At 46.1% G+C, this 13,638-nt stretch overlaps 1 long non-coding RNA gene across 8 annotated transcripts in view; it reads right to left on the minus strand.

Moving 5' to 3' along the window:
• The window catches only part of LOC112587915, a 236,414-nt gene that overhangs the window by 129,678 nt on the left and 93,098 nt on the right, over window positions 1-13,638 (minus strand). For 7 of the 8 annotated variants that reach the window (XR_003112437.3, XR_006542978.2, XR_006542977.2 and 4 more), the window contains exon 2: window positions 7,001-7,196. The exons of the other annotated variant lie outside the window; for it this stretch is intronic. This is a non-coding gene — a long non-coding RNA (uncharacterized LOC112587915). The remainder of the gene's footprint in view (window positions 1-7,000; window positions 7,197-13,638) is intronic. 8 annotated transcript variants of the gene reach the window in all.

Below are 13,638 nucleotides of genomic sequence, written 5' to 3' on the forward strand. Positions count from 1 at the left end.
TGCGCTCAGAGCCCCAACACGGGTTTAAGCAAATATCTTTTGTAGGGTGTATCAAAAAATAACAATAGGGCTTCCCTGGTGGCTCATTGGTAAAGAATCCACTTGCCAGTGCAGGAGACATGGGTTCGATCACTGGTATGGGAAAATCCCACATGCCATGGCTCAACTAAGACCATACACAACTATTGAGCCTGTGCTCTAGAGCCTGGGAACGGTAACTGCTGAAGCCCTAGAGCCTGTGTTCTGCAACAGAAGCCACTGCAGTGGGAAGCCTGCACACGACAGCAAAGAGTAGCCCCCACTCAGTGCAACCAGAGAAAAGCCCATGCAGCAGAGAAGACCCAGCGCAGCCAAAATAAATAAATAAAATCATTTTTAGAATAACAGTAACTAATATTGGTACAATGCTTTTCAGTCTATGAAACATGGCCACACGTATTATTTTATTTAAGACTACTGATAACTCCAAAAGGGTAATTATTTCACAAAAGCATAAACCGAGGTTCAGAGAGGTTAAGTGACTTGTCTAAGATCACACAGCTAGTAATAAAAATAATAATTGAGATTAAAATTCAGGTCGTCAGACCAAGTACCCCTTCCACCTAATCAGATGGTGTCTCTCCCATACCCCCAGCTTGATGGCCACAATCCTTATTCCCCAGGAATTTATGCCAGAATCAGTAAGAATAGACTTAGGGCATAACCTCCCCTCACTTTCCTGGGAAAGGGGACAGAGGGTCACAGCATCACCACAAAATGAGTCACCTGGATCTTTTTGAACTGTAATAAAAAGGGGGAAAAAAGATTTTAAGGCCTGTCCATATGCTCTCCTATCACTGGCCTGGCTCTCTTTGGAGCAGCTGAGCTGGTTCTTCTTTGCAAGGCCAGGCCAAGTGGAACTCTGTCCACCCACAGTGACAGAACTTCCCCAGGACCAATGCCTGCAGATCTCTCCTCTCTGCACTCCAGTCTGGCACGGTCAGAAGCTAGTTGCACCCTTCTCTGCACCTCTCTACACCTTTCTCTATCTGTAAAATGGGAATGATCTCCACTTTCCTGTCACCGTTCTCCACTAGGAATGGAGAGGAAGACAAAAGGACACGAGCCACAGTTTCTTAAAGGATTTGGTCTTTTTATAGAGGTGTTAACTGAATAAAAGGTAAGAGCAAGAGTGACCTCAATGCTACGTAGTAAGAGGACTCCAGAGGAGAAATTAATTCCATGGAATATTCTAGGGAACCAAATCTTCTTCTTCTTTTTTAATTTCTGGCCATATCTCCTAGTCCTTGACCAGAAATCAAAGTCATGCTCCCTGCACTGGAGAGCCAAGTCCTAACCACTGGACTTCCAGGGAAGCCCCATGGGGAACCAAGTCTTCTAAATGATTAGAAGCTCTTTTGATTACAACTCTTGCGGCTACAAACCCTTCTACTCCAGAAAGAGAGCCTTTCTAGGGTTGTGACTGGAGATGGCCTTGCTGGTGTGGATTCTGCCTGGGGCCCACCTTCCCAGGGCGAGACCAAGGGGTGACTGTGGGAGACAGTGTCAAGTAGACCTGGAGCTCGGAGAGATTCCATGGCAGCTAGTTCTGAGTCCATAATTTCTTCATTCGTTTGGTTTCTTTCTCAAAATGGTCAAGTATGGTAAAATCTCAGTTGCATATGGGCAGTATTTCACTGTACCACAGCCATAGAAAAATGTACTCAAATGTGTATGAATAATTGCCATTATTTCTGTGGATACATCTTGCCAGTCACCATGATCTGGTACCTTTGTCACTTTGAGAAAAAGCTCTCAGAGACATGGTTCCTCTATCTGAACAATGAAAGAGTTGCCTTTCATTGTCTTTGAGGCCCCTTCCAGAATGAATACTTGCTTGGAATGATAAAACAAAACATCAGGGCCTTTAAGACTCAGAGGGGGAGAAAGAATTCACCACCACTCATCCAGGTTTAGTGGGAATAGATGATGTTGCATGGATGAACCATCTCTGCCTGTTTCCCTCCCTATTGTCTTTCCTTTGAGAGTCCTAACACATAACCCAACATTGCCACTGCTTACACAAAAACTGGCCATCGTATTGAGACCCTCGGCTGTTTCCTATCATTGTCTGCTTCTCTGCTGATGATCCCCCAGGAACTTGCTAACATGTGAGCTTCCTGGGGGCAAGAATCACATCTCCATCTGTATTAGGTCTTCTAAAGAAAACAAATTAAAGGCAATCGGATAGATAGATAGATCAGATCAGATCAGATCAGTCACTCAGTCGTGTCCGACTCTTTGCGACCCCATGAATCGCAGCACGCCAGGCCTCCTTGTCCATCACCAACTCCCGGAGTTCACTCAGACTCACGTCCATCGAGTCAGTGATGCCATCCAGCCATCTCATCCTCTGTTTTCCCCTTCTCCTCCTTCTCTTCCTGCCCCCAATCCCTCCCAGCATCAGAGTCTTTTACAATGAGTCAACTCTTCGCATGAGGTGGCCAAAGTACTGGAGCTTCAGCTTTAGCATCATTCCTTCCAAAGAAATCCCAGGGCTGATCTCCTTCAGAATGGACTCGTTGGATCTCCTTGCAGTCCAAGGGACTCTCAAGAGTCTTCTCCAACACCACAGTTCAAAAGCATCAATTCTTCAGCGCTCAGCCCTCTTCACAGTCCAACTCTCACATCCATACATGACCACAGGAAAAACCATAGCCTTGACTAGACGAACCTTTGTTGGCAAAGTAATGTCTCTGCTTTTCAATATGCTATCTAGGTTGGTCATAACTTTCCCTCCGAGGAGCAAACGTCTTTTAATTTCATGGCTGCAGTCACCATCTGCAGTGATTTGGGAGCCCGGAAAAATAAAGTCTGACACTGTTTCCACTGTTTCCCCATCTATTTCCCATGAAGTGATAGGACCAGATGCCATGATCTTTGTTTTCTGAATGTTGAGCTTTAAGCCAACTTTTTCACTCTCCTCTTTCACTTTCATCAAGAGGCTTTTTAGTTCCTCTTCACTTTCTGCCATAAGGGTGGTGTCATCTGCATATCTGAGGTTATTGATATTTCTCCCGGCAATCTTGATTCCAGCTTGTGTTTCTTCTAGTCCAGCGTTTCTCATGATGTACTCTGCATATAAGTTAAATAAGCAGGGTGACAATATACAGCCTTGACGAACTCCTTTTCCTATTTGGAACCAGTCTGTTGTTCCATGTCCAGTTCTAACTGTTGCTTCCTGACCTGCATACAGATTTCTCAAGAGGCAGGTCAGGTGGTCTGGTATTCCCATCTCTTGAAGAATTTTCCACAGTTTATTGTGATCCACACAGTCAAAGGCTTTGGCATAGTCAATAAAGCAGAAATAGATGTTTTTCTGGAACTCTCTTGCTTTTTCCATGATCCAGCGGATGTTGGCAATTTGATCCCTGGTTCCTCTGCCTTTTCTAAAACCAGCTTGAACATCAGGAAGTTCACAGTTCACGTATTGCTGAAGCCTGGCTTGGAGAATTTTGAGCATCACTTTACTAGCATGTGAGATGAGTGCAATTGTGCGGTAGATAGATAGACACATATGCATATATGTGTGCATATGTGTATCTGTATATATACTGAAGGCTGGGGAAGTGAGGGAGGGAGAGAGAGAGAAATAAATTCCTTTTAAGGAATTGGTTCATATAGTAACAGGCTGGCAGGTCCAAAATTCATAGAGTAGGCTGACAGGCCAGACGCTTAGGTAAGAGTTAATGTTGCAATCTCCCATTTAAATTCCACAGGATATCAGGCTGGCAACTTGGGCAGCATTTCTACAGTGCAGTCTTGAGAATTCCCTCTTCTGAGAAACTCAAATTTTGCTCTTAAGGCCTTCAACTGATTGGATAAGACCCACCCACTGGATGAAGGGTAATCTGCTTCACTCATTAACTTAAATGTTAATTACATTAATAAATAATTACAGCAACATCTAGACTGATGTTTGACCAAATGGCTGATCATCATAGCCCAGCCAAGTTGACACATAAAATTAACCATCCACACTACCTCTTGTTCACTTTTGTGTGCCCACCTGGCTCTTAGGGGTGGCCAAGCTTGAGCAGATAAACAGTGAGGAGTCCTCAGGGTGCCAGGATATGTCCTGACTTCTCTCTGCTCTAATATTTCTTACCTTCCCATTTTTAATAACTCAGGTCTCCTGAGTCAAAGACTCAGCCCCATTCAGCAGCACCCACTGTTCATCACTTGACCACAGTCAGTGGATGTTGCAGAAAGAGGTGTTAAGCCTGGATTTCATCCTTGGCTCCACCACCCTTTAGCCCAGGGACCCTGAGCAGGGAGTTTAATCCCTTAGAGAGTGAGTTCCATATCTGTGAAGTGGGGCATGTGATGCCCAGGCTGCGGTGGGATTTTTGTGAAGCTCAACGGTATGATGCACATGACATCCCAGTGCAGTGTCTGCCATGAATGAAGCACCCCATCATCTTAGTAATGATTATTTTATTGCTTCTTCACACACAATTAAAACTCACTAATTCAGACCTATCAGAGAGGGCAGTCAATGGCTGGAAAGTCCACATTAAAAAATAATTTAAAAATAATGTCATTTTATTGCTTTAAAATATATTACTCAATCCAGGCTAATAAAGTGTTGCATGGTGAGCCCTTGGGGGACTCATGTTAATGAACAAATAAGAACAATTTGAGGTTAGTCTATCAATTATTGGTGTGGGAAAGGGTGTCTTGAAAAGTACTTGAAAACAGTGTACTATCCTCTGTAGATTAAGTGTTTCTCCTGCAATCATCTTAATGCATTTTATTAATTCAACAGCTTCTCCCTACCTTGAGAGCCCTCCAGGCAATTCGGGTGCAGGACTGACTGGGTTTCTACAAATTCTTACTCGGCAGTAAATGAGTATGTTATTTCACTAAGTTAGGTCAAGACCTTTATTTTATGTTCTTGCCTTTTCTTAGAATTCTGTTTCTTAGAATTCTATAGATGACCATCTTCATCTACAACTCCCAGAGGTAGAACTGTTTTTATCAACTAGCAAAGATGCTAGACTTGCACACCTGGACACTGGACTTGGATGGATCTGGGCTCAAATCCCAGCTCTGGCTTTTGTAAGCTGTGTGACCTCAGGCAAGCCACTTACCTTCTCTGAGCCACGGTAAAGTGGAGATAAGGTGACCTCCCTCACAGGGTTGCTTTGGGATTCAATAGAGTGATACAACCAAAGTTGCTGAAATATTGGCCCTGGTATAGGTGCCAATCTAGAGATGAGTCAGGAGTTATAGGCATAGTCTGAATGAGGCGCTAGGGATAAGGAATGTTGAATTATTAATCTGCATGCTGGGCCAGTCCTTGGGTGAATGACTAAAGTTACCCGTAGACAAACTATGATCCTAGGGCAGAAGCCCAGGAATTATTGTTATTATTATTATTAGCAATAAAAATGACAATTTATAGCTTATAAGAGCTATCCAGCTTCTCCCCAAAGTTCCACTGAGACGATTTATATTTGAGGAAGCTGTACAAGGGCCATGGCATTTGTCTGTTCCTCTAGGCATTCCAAGTCTGGGTTAGTTTCACTCCCAGAGACCCACGTGCTCCAGGTCAACTCAGTCCCTGCAGAAAGGCTGTCTCTGAGTGCAGGTAGGGGTTGAGCCCTTGACTGTACCATGCATCAGGGTCAAGAACCACCCGAGAAGGGGAGTGTCGTGGAGACCTGGGAACAGGACATCAGTACTTCCTCTGGGGAGGGGTGGGAGCTCTCCAGTCACATTATTCTGTCCTCACTTCATCTGACCAGGAGGTTGGGTTAGAACCGCCTGCCTCAGTTTCTCAGAGGAGGGAGCTCTGAGTCCTAGAATGCAGGGGGACCTGCTCAAGGTCACACAGCTGATGAGCGCAGCGAGTCAGCCTCCAAAGGTTCTCTTCCTGTCTCAGATTCTGCAAAGGCTCCCAGCTTCCTGTGAGACCCTTCGGGCCAAGTTCTCGCACCCTCCTTTAACAGCCCAGACCATCACCCACCAGCCTCTCTCTTGGAACTGCCTCTGCCCTTTCTCTAATTCCAGTCACGCTCCTGAATGTCACTGCGCCCCATGAAGGCAGTCCTGGATCTTATCTGATTTTGCTGACCCTTGGCCAGCACAAGGACTGGGCCTAAAGAACATATGTAATAGGGGTCTGTTGAGTGTGTTGACAAAGTTAATAAGAATTTCCCAGAGACTTCACTGGTGGTCCAGTGGCTACGAATCCACCTCCAGTGCAAGGGACACGGATTCAATCCCTGGTCAGGGAACTAAGATCCTACACGCCATGGGGTAACTAAGCCCATGCACTGCAATTACTGGGCCCGAGTTACACAACTAGAGAGCCCATGTGCCACAGCTAAAACCTGATGCAGCCACATAAATAAATAAATTTTTTTTTAAATGTCCCAGGGGCCTGTGGAGAAGTAGTGGACCTGTTTGCCTGTTTGCCTGTTTGCCTACTTCTAAACATTGCTAACTAAAGGTGGACGGAGGGGCTACTTCAAGCTGGGCAACCCAGGGATAGGTGACAACCCCCCCAGGTCTCCGTGCCCTGTCCCCTCAGGGCCAGGCCGCAGGAGAAGAGAGGATTCTGAGCAGCCCAATACCACTGATTTGAGCCAGGCTACATGGGTGCTGCTCCTTATAACAAAAGAGCCCAAAAGAGGTTCTTCTCAAGGGAGTTGGAGCCAGTTAAGGAAGAGGGTCTCCTGGTAACTGACTCTGCCCCCTCTTGGCCCCTGACTAAGGACACCTCCGGCTCCCACGCAGCCCATGTAGTCCAAACAGAGATGGCAAATCAGGGCTGTAACTAGACTGCTTGACATCCGATCATGTTTTTAACTTGAACCTCTTCCATACAACATAATTATTTCCCATAAGAAACATGAAATGCAATGAATAACAATAGTATAGGTACACTAGACAGGCTCATTAGCATTTCTTCAGAATTTTGTTAACTACATATGATTTTGAAAGCAGTACCTACTTTTAATATCTCCAGTCATGGTTTCAATTGCCTCCTCTTTGGCTCTTTTCATTTTTCTTGGTTGAGCTCCACTGAATTCATGTCATTTATGGCTGGCACAGGTGCCCCACTTGAAATTTCTTTAGATCTTCAGAAAAATGATGAACCAGTTGCCATTTTCACAGGAATGCAAGACATTGCAAGTTACCCCAAATCCCTGAGACAAAAAGGCACGATTATTTACACAGTGGTTTTTATACATGCCTACCAGCTTGAACTTTAATCCTTTGGTTGCTGACGTAATAATAACAATTTATGTAAACAATTATCCAGTAACCGATAAGAGCATTTTAATAAAGCTAAAATGTCAACAAAAAAGTACAGTTTGTTGATAAATCCACTTTCTGGATTTTGTTCTGTCTTTTTAAAATAATTAAAAAATAAACTTCACTTTAAAAGATCTTATCAAAACTCAGTAAAATATTTCCAGCATGAGCTAAAATATGCACTTACTAAGCAAAAATATGACAACTCACAGTTCACACTCTTGTGCTGTTTCAAATTTTCAACAAAAATAAACCAGGGATCATCCAGAATGGCTGAATTCAAGAACTCAGGTTACCTTTTTCTATCTTTACAATCACTGCATCATGATGGTTCATTTCCGATCTACTTCTTAAGCACACGCGTGTGCAATACCCTAGGAGGCTGGAGGTACAAACTGTACCCGCAGAGAAAGCAAACCATTCTGTAGCCTGTGGGTGGGTCCACGTCTGGGGAGCCGGCTCTGTAACCCGTTCTCCAGATTAACTTCTGTGCACAATAAAATGTTTGTTAAGGGACAAGCAATGAAACTGTCCTAACGTGAAGGATTTATTATTATTATTATTCAACTCCACCATACTACGATTGTTTACAGCTTAGGCCAGGGAAAGATTTTTCACGGAGGAGAATTTCATCACTGACGTTGGTTACAATTGCCAGTGTACAATGCCAATAAAAGCAGGCCAAATTTCAGCCAAATGTATTGTTTTTTATAAAACTCCTCTGTACCTGCTTATCGCCTGCACTGGAGGACGGCGCCCCTCGCCCCACCCTGAGTGCACAAACCAAGACGCCCTAAATAAAGCCCCCCAAGGTGTCTTTCAGAGCTGGCTGGCAGGAACTGCTGTGTATTTTTCCTTCGTAAACAGTGAAAAGCGTGAAACTGATTGTGTTGCCCTTACTTCTTTGGCACCAGGAAGCTCAGAACCAAATTCATGAGACACCTTGGGGGACCTTATGGAATTTTAACTTCTCCCCTTTAATTCCACCCCCTAAGTGCTTAGATGTCAACCTAATGTATACCTTTCCAGTTCTAATATTCAACTTACTATTGTATTTCCAAGTTTTCAAAATCACTTCCCACACAGCCTCATTAACGTGCAGCCTCCTTCTGTTTGAACTTTTCCTTTTGCATCTCAGTGGCTTTAGATGGGGTTCGCAACCTCCAGTTTGCCGCAGTCCCCACCACTCCCTGTAGCCTGTCTCTTTCACACCTTCTCTGCTTAGCCTCTGACAGCCTTGGATTTTACAACCCATGTGTGTGTTCTTGTTTATAGATTTTTGCAAGTCAATTCCTCTCCTTCGTGGAATGGAGAAGGAACTTAGTCCAACTCAGTCTGGTGTGAGACATGCCGTGATCTGGAAAGAGGGGCACTGTGTATCTGGCACCATGCCAGGCTCTTTTGCATCCTCTCATTTAACCCCTCAATAACTTGTTGAGAAAAGCACTGGTACCAGTCTCTAAGTGAGGCATCAAGGCTCCAAGGAGTGAAACACCTCATCCCAAGTCACAGAAATAGGACAGAAAGCCAGAGGGGTCTGGAGCCTGCTCTGATGAGGGTGGAAGAGGACTGGAATTCTCTTAGAGGGAGCAGGAATGCCTAGGGAAGAGGTGCCCCCACCACTTCCTGGCTCCACACAGCTCCCGCAGAGATAACCACCAGGAGGCCCAACAGTGCCCACCCCAGGGTCTCTGTAGTCTCTCAGGCCCTGTCCTCAGAGGGACACCTGCTGGGCTTTCACGCTCTGCTGTTGCCATCTGGAAATTCTTAATTTTTGAATAAGGAGCCACACCACCCCCATCTTGTCAAATGACAGCAGCAAGGTGGCCCAGCCGCCACCAGGCTCCCCTGCTCACGGTGTACGGAGGACTCCTAGCACATGTAAAGGCTTCTGGGAGGCCCCACTCATAGACCCCAGCTCCTCCTCCTCCTAGACTGTTTACAGCCAGAGTGCCTTGGTGTCATTGATACCCTAAGCTGTCCGTGCTTTGCTCTAGATGGTCACCACAGCAACCAGAGGTTAGCCTCGGCCGCTGAATGAATCAGCAAATATTTATCAAGCACTGTGCTAGCAACTACGGGGGAAGACGAGCAGCTTCACTGGACAGTCCAGTTTTTTTAAGTATTTATAATAAATGCCCTAGAAGCAAGGGGGCAGGTAACGTTTGTAAGACTCTTCCCTCCCACCCTGGAAGCCATAAGGTACACACAATAGATAGTTTTACAGGCCCAGACCTTGAAGCCAGAGACTTTGGGGTTCATGCCCCAGCCCCATCAATGGCAGCTGTGCATACTCTCTAAGCCTCAGTTTCCCCTTTACAACGCGAGGACACGCACCCCTGCCCACCTCACAGGGCTCTCTGTCTTTAAGGACAAAGTGAGCTCATGTATAACAAAGAGCTTTGTTGACTGTGCAAATGTTAGGTTGTTCTTTCAATAAACATTTATTAAGCATTTTCTCTGAGCCAAAGCCTGAGTTGGACATTAGGGCTTCTCAAATGTAAACGTTCTGGGCTCATTGGGATTCACTCTTTCTTTTTTCCACTGAGGTGAAAAGTCACGTAACATAAAAGTAACCATTATAAAGTGACCACTTCAGTGGCATTTAGTGTGTTCACACACTTAGCAAGTTCTAAAATGGGAGAAGCCTGTACCCATTACACAGCCCCCTCTTTTAAGGGTATATTTTCTCCTTTTATTACTTCTTATTTTATATTGGGCTTCCCCGGTGGCTCAGAGGTTAAAGCATCTGCCTGCAATGCGGGAGACCCGGGTTTGATCCCTGGGTCGGGAAGATCCCCTGGAGAAGGAAACGGCAACCCACTCCAGTATTCTTGCCTTGAGAATCCAAAGGATGGAGGAGCCTAGTGGGCTACAGTCCATGGGCTCACAAAGAGTCGGACACGACTGAGCAACTTCACTTATTTTATATTGGAGTATAGAATCCTCCTGCTGAGCAGGAGATGCAGGTTCAATCCCTAGGTCGGGAAGATCCCCTGGAAAAAAACAGCAACCCACTCCAGTATTCTTGCCTGGGAAATCCCATGGACAGAAAAACCTGGAGGGCTACACTCCATGGGGTGGCAAAGAGTTGGACACAACTTAGCAACTAAGCCACAGAAACAATAGTCAATTAACAATGTTGTGATAGTTTCAAGGGTACAGCATAGTGACTCAGCCATGCATGTACACGTATCCTTTCTCTTCTAAACTCCCTCCCCTCCAGGCTGCACTTAACACTGAGCAGAGTTCCCTGTGCTATACAGTCAGACTTCGTGGGTCATCCACTTTAAATATAGCAGCATGTACCTGTGATTCCAAACTCCCTGATCATCCCTTCCCTCATCCTTCCCTCAGGATTTATTTTCTCTTGCTATCATTTTGTTCTCCTTGGGAGTTGATTTCCTGTGCTTGATAATATCCTGATGTCCCTCTGATCACCTATGACTCCAAGTCAACTCCTGGATCCAACCTGAAGCTTCATAAGATAAAACCCAGTTGCCTTTGCCAGGGCTGGGGAAACCAGAGCCCCAAGCTGGCCATTTTTAATTACACCAGGGCTGGATGAGCAGGTAATCGCTGTGTGTTGCAGTAAATTACGTCTCATAAAGAAGCTATCATGTTTGCTCATGTGCCCTGCTTTCCTGGAATCAGTTCCCTGTCTGCTGCCATCACCTCTTCCCAGTATCCTGTGCTCTTGGCGAATGTCCGTCTTGTCAAACCAAGGAGAGTCAGGTGCAGCGGGAGGGGGAGGCATTCGGGCAAATATTGGACTTGGCCACACTTGCTGTCCGTATCAGGAACCCGATTGGCCGTATTGATTGACAGATGCAGGGACCAACTGTTTGGAAAGCTGAGCCCCCTCGGATTGGGGTAGGTGTTTCGGCAAACAGCCCTAATACTGGGCAAACAGGCCTGTTGGAAGAAGTGCCCGGCGTGTTAGCAGAGCAAACCCAACGCTGAGCAAACAGCTTAAAAGAATGTGACCACCTCCACGTAACCTCAGTCGAGGTATTGATCCCACTGGAGGCCGAAGAGGGGCTGAGCAGGGAGCAGAGACACACAAACCCCGGCAGAATGTAAATGTTATCTTTAAGCTGTGGTTGTCAGGGCCCTAATGGGCATCTGTTTGGAATTTGTCTTCCTGCAAATCTTTAAATCCAGGTCAGGGCCACGCGCAGAATTTAATAACAACTTTTCAGAGAGATCGGGGCTTGGGACTGATTTCATTTTTCATAAGCCCAACTGGGACTTTCTGATCTTCTTGGAGGTAACAGCCTCACATAGAAACTTTCTAGGTGCAGGTTCCAAGCCAGGAAGAGGCAGATCTTCTGAACATTAGTCTATAGGTTACCAGAGAGGAGAAAATCCAGAAACAAAGGTTCTTTCTCTGACCCATGGACTGGCCATGCATGGGAGCTGGTCGAATGGAAAGAATCATGGAATCGGTACCAAGAAACGAGGGCTGGCTGTAGCTGCCAGCTCCACCTGGATGGGCCTTCTATCATCACCTCCTGAGGCCTCAGCTCCTGCATCTTCCAAGTGGAGGAAGCAGACCTTGCTAGGGATACAGGAGGGCTCAGGTTAGACAAGACCAGTCTGAGGACATTCTTGCCTGAAAACACTGCCTCCGTGTAAGGTACTGGGCTGTTTGCTGTGAGACCCTGAAGGATGTACTTCTTGGCCCCAAGACCCTCTGAGATCACCGTGGAATGGAATGGACCACAGCCTTGGCTATCATCTGTTGTTTTAGACAAGTGGCTACCTGGGGGACCCATCCGAGAAGTTGGGCAGGAAGAAGGAAATACACAACGTTTGCACATTCCTTGAAAACCTAAAAACCAAGCTTGCTTGTCTTTTAATATTTCTGTAAAAGAATGGAGTGGGAAATACCTGCTCCTCAGTGTCCAAATAACATAAGAGGGCTGGAATCACATGTCATGATTGGTCCACAACTTCTAAGAAGAGTCACAGAAGAGTCACAGAAAGAATAAAACCTTTCCCAGACTGGTCTGGTCCCCTTGAAACTGGGCCTGCCTCAGCCACGCATATTCAAACAAAGAGAGGGCCCACCTACGCTGGGTCTTAGCCTATTCAGAGGACTCATTCCTGTCTTCAGTGGAGGCCTTGAGCAGTGTGGGTAATCCCAGGTATTACTTTTCACTTCATTGAATATGAAAGAGTAAAAGGAGCTTATAAACCATTTTGCCATCTCTGACTTCTGGCATTTGGCCTCATGGTGATGAGAAGAATCAAAGAAGGCCATGATTCAGAGAAGGGAACGCTACTAATGAATCTCTAAACAGACACTTACTGAAAGGCTGTAGGATGCCAAGTAGTTGGGAGCAAGCATGGGCATCAACATAGAGTGCCTGGGGTAGGACCCCCAGCTCTGCCACTCACTAGCTGTGTGATCTTGGGCAAGTCACCTAACTTCTCTGAATGTAATATTCCTCCATGTAAAATGGAAATACTAATACTGACCAGAGTTCTTGATCTTCCTCAATCAACAGAGACTGATGGGAGGCCAGACAAAAAATTCAGGCAAGGCTTAATTGAGGATCCTTCTGCAGCATGGAGGGAGTGAAAACAAATAGGTTCCCGTGCTTGCTGTCTCCCCAAGGCATGCTGGGGATGAGCTGGTTCCTTATTGGGGTGAGGGTAATGGCGTGTCCAGGGGTCGGGTTGGAGGGGTGGCTTAGGTGGTTTGCTCATACTTCAGGTGGTGTTGTTGAGGAGGGGGGCGGAATAGGCAGTACCCTGCTTTCGCTCCTGGCTCTTCCAAAGTGGAAGTTGGGTTTTTCGATCCCTTTGTATCTTTTGTCCAGAATTTGCCCCAGCTGTGCATGCACGCGGTTATTTTCAGTCCCATATGGTTTCTTGGTATTTTGTTGCTGGAGGAGAGGTGTGTCCAGGTGAAAGCATTGCAGCACTGCAGCAAAGGGTCCCGGGTCCCAGCCTGTCTCACTAACATACCCCTGAAAGGATGTTGTGAGGATTCAATGGGCTACTGTGTACTGGCTCCTCGATGCAGCCCCTCACCTATGTAACCCCTCAGGAAATAGTAGGGACTCTTTATTTCCGTGACATGAGCATGACAGACCCTAGGGAGAACACACTGTCTCTCTCCATATGTGACTGTCAGAGGACATCCTTTTCTCAGTGAGGAAGCCCACCAGTCCTGCCTGGAAAACCGACTGTCAGCCTGGGGTGAGCACAGAGATTGTACCAGGAAAGTCGGGAAAGTCGCTAAGTTTCTAAGAGCACAGCCTGGGAGAGCTTTTCAGATGGACTTGCTCCCCAGAGAGATACTCCAAGGCCTCCTGCTCCTGC

Source organism: Bubalus bubalis, chromosome 11 (assembly GCF_019923935.1).
Source record: "Bubalus bubalis isolate 160015118507 breed Murrah chromosome 11, NDDB_SH_1, whole genome shotgun sequence".
Taxonomy (NCBI): Eukaryota; Metazoa; Chordata; class Mammalia; order Artiodactyla; family Bovidae; genus Bubalus; species Bubalus bubalis.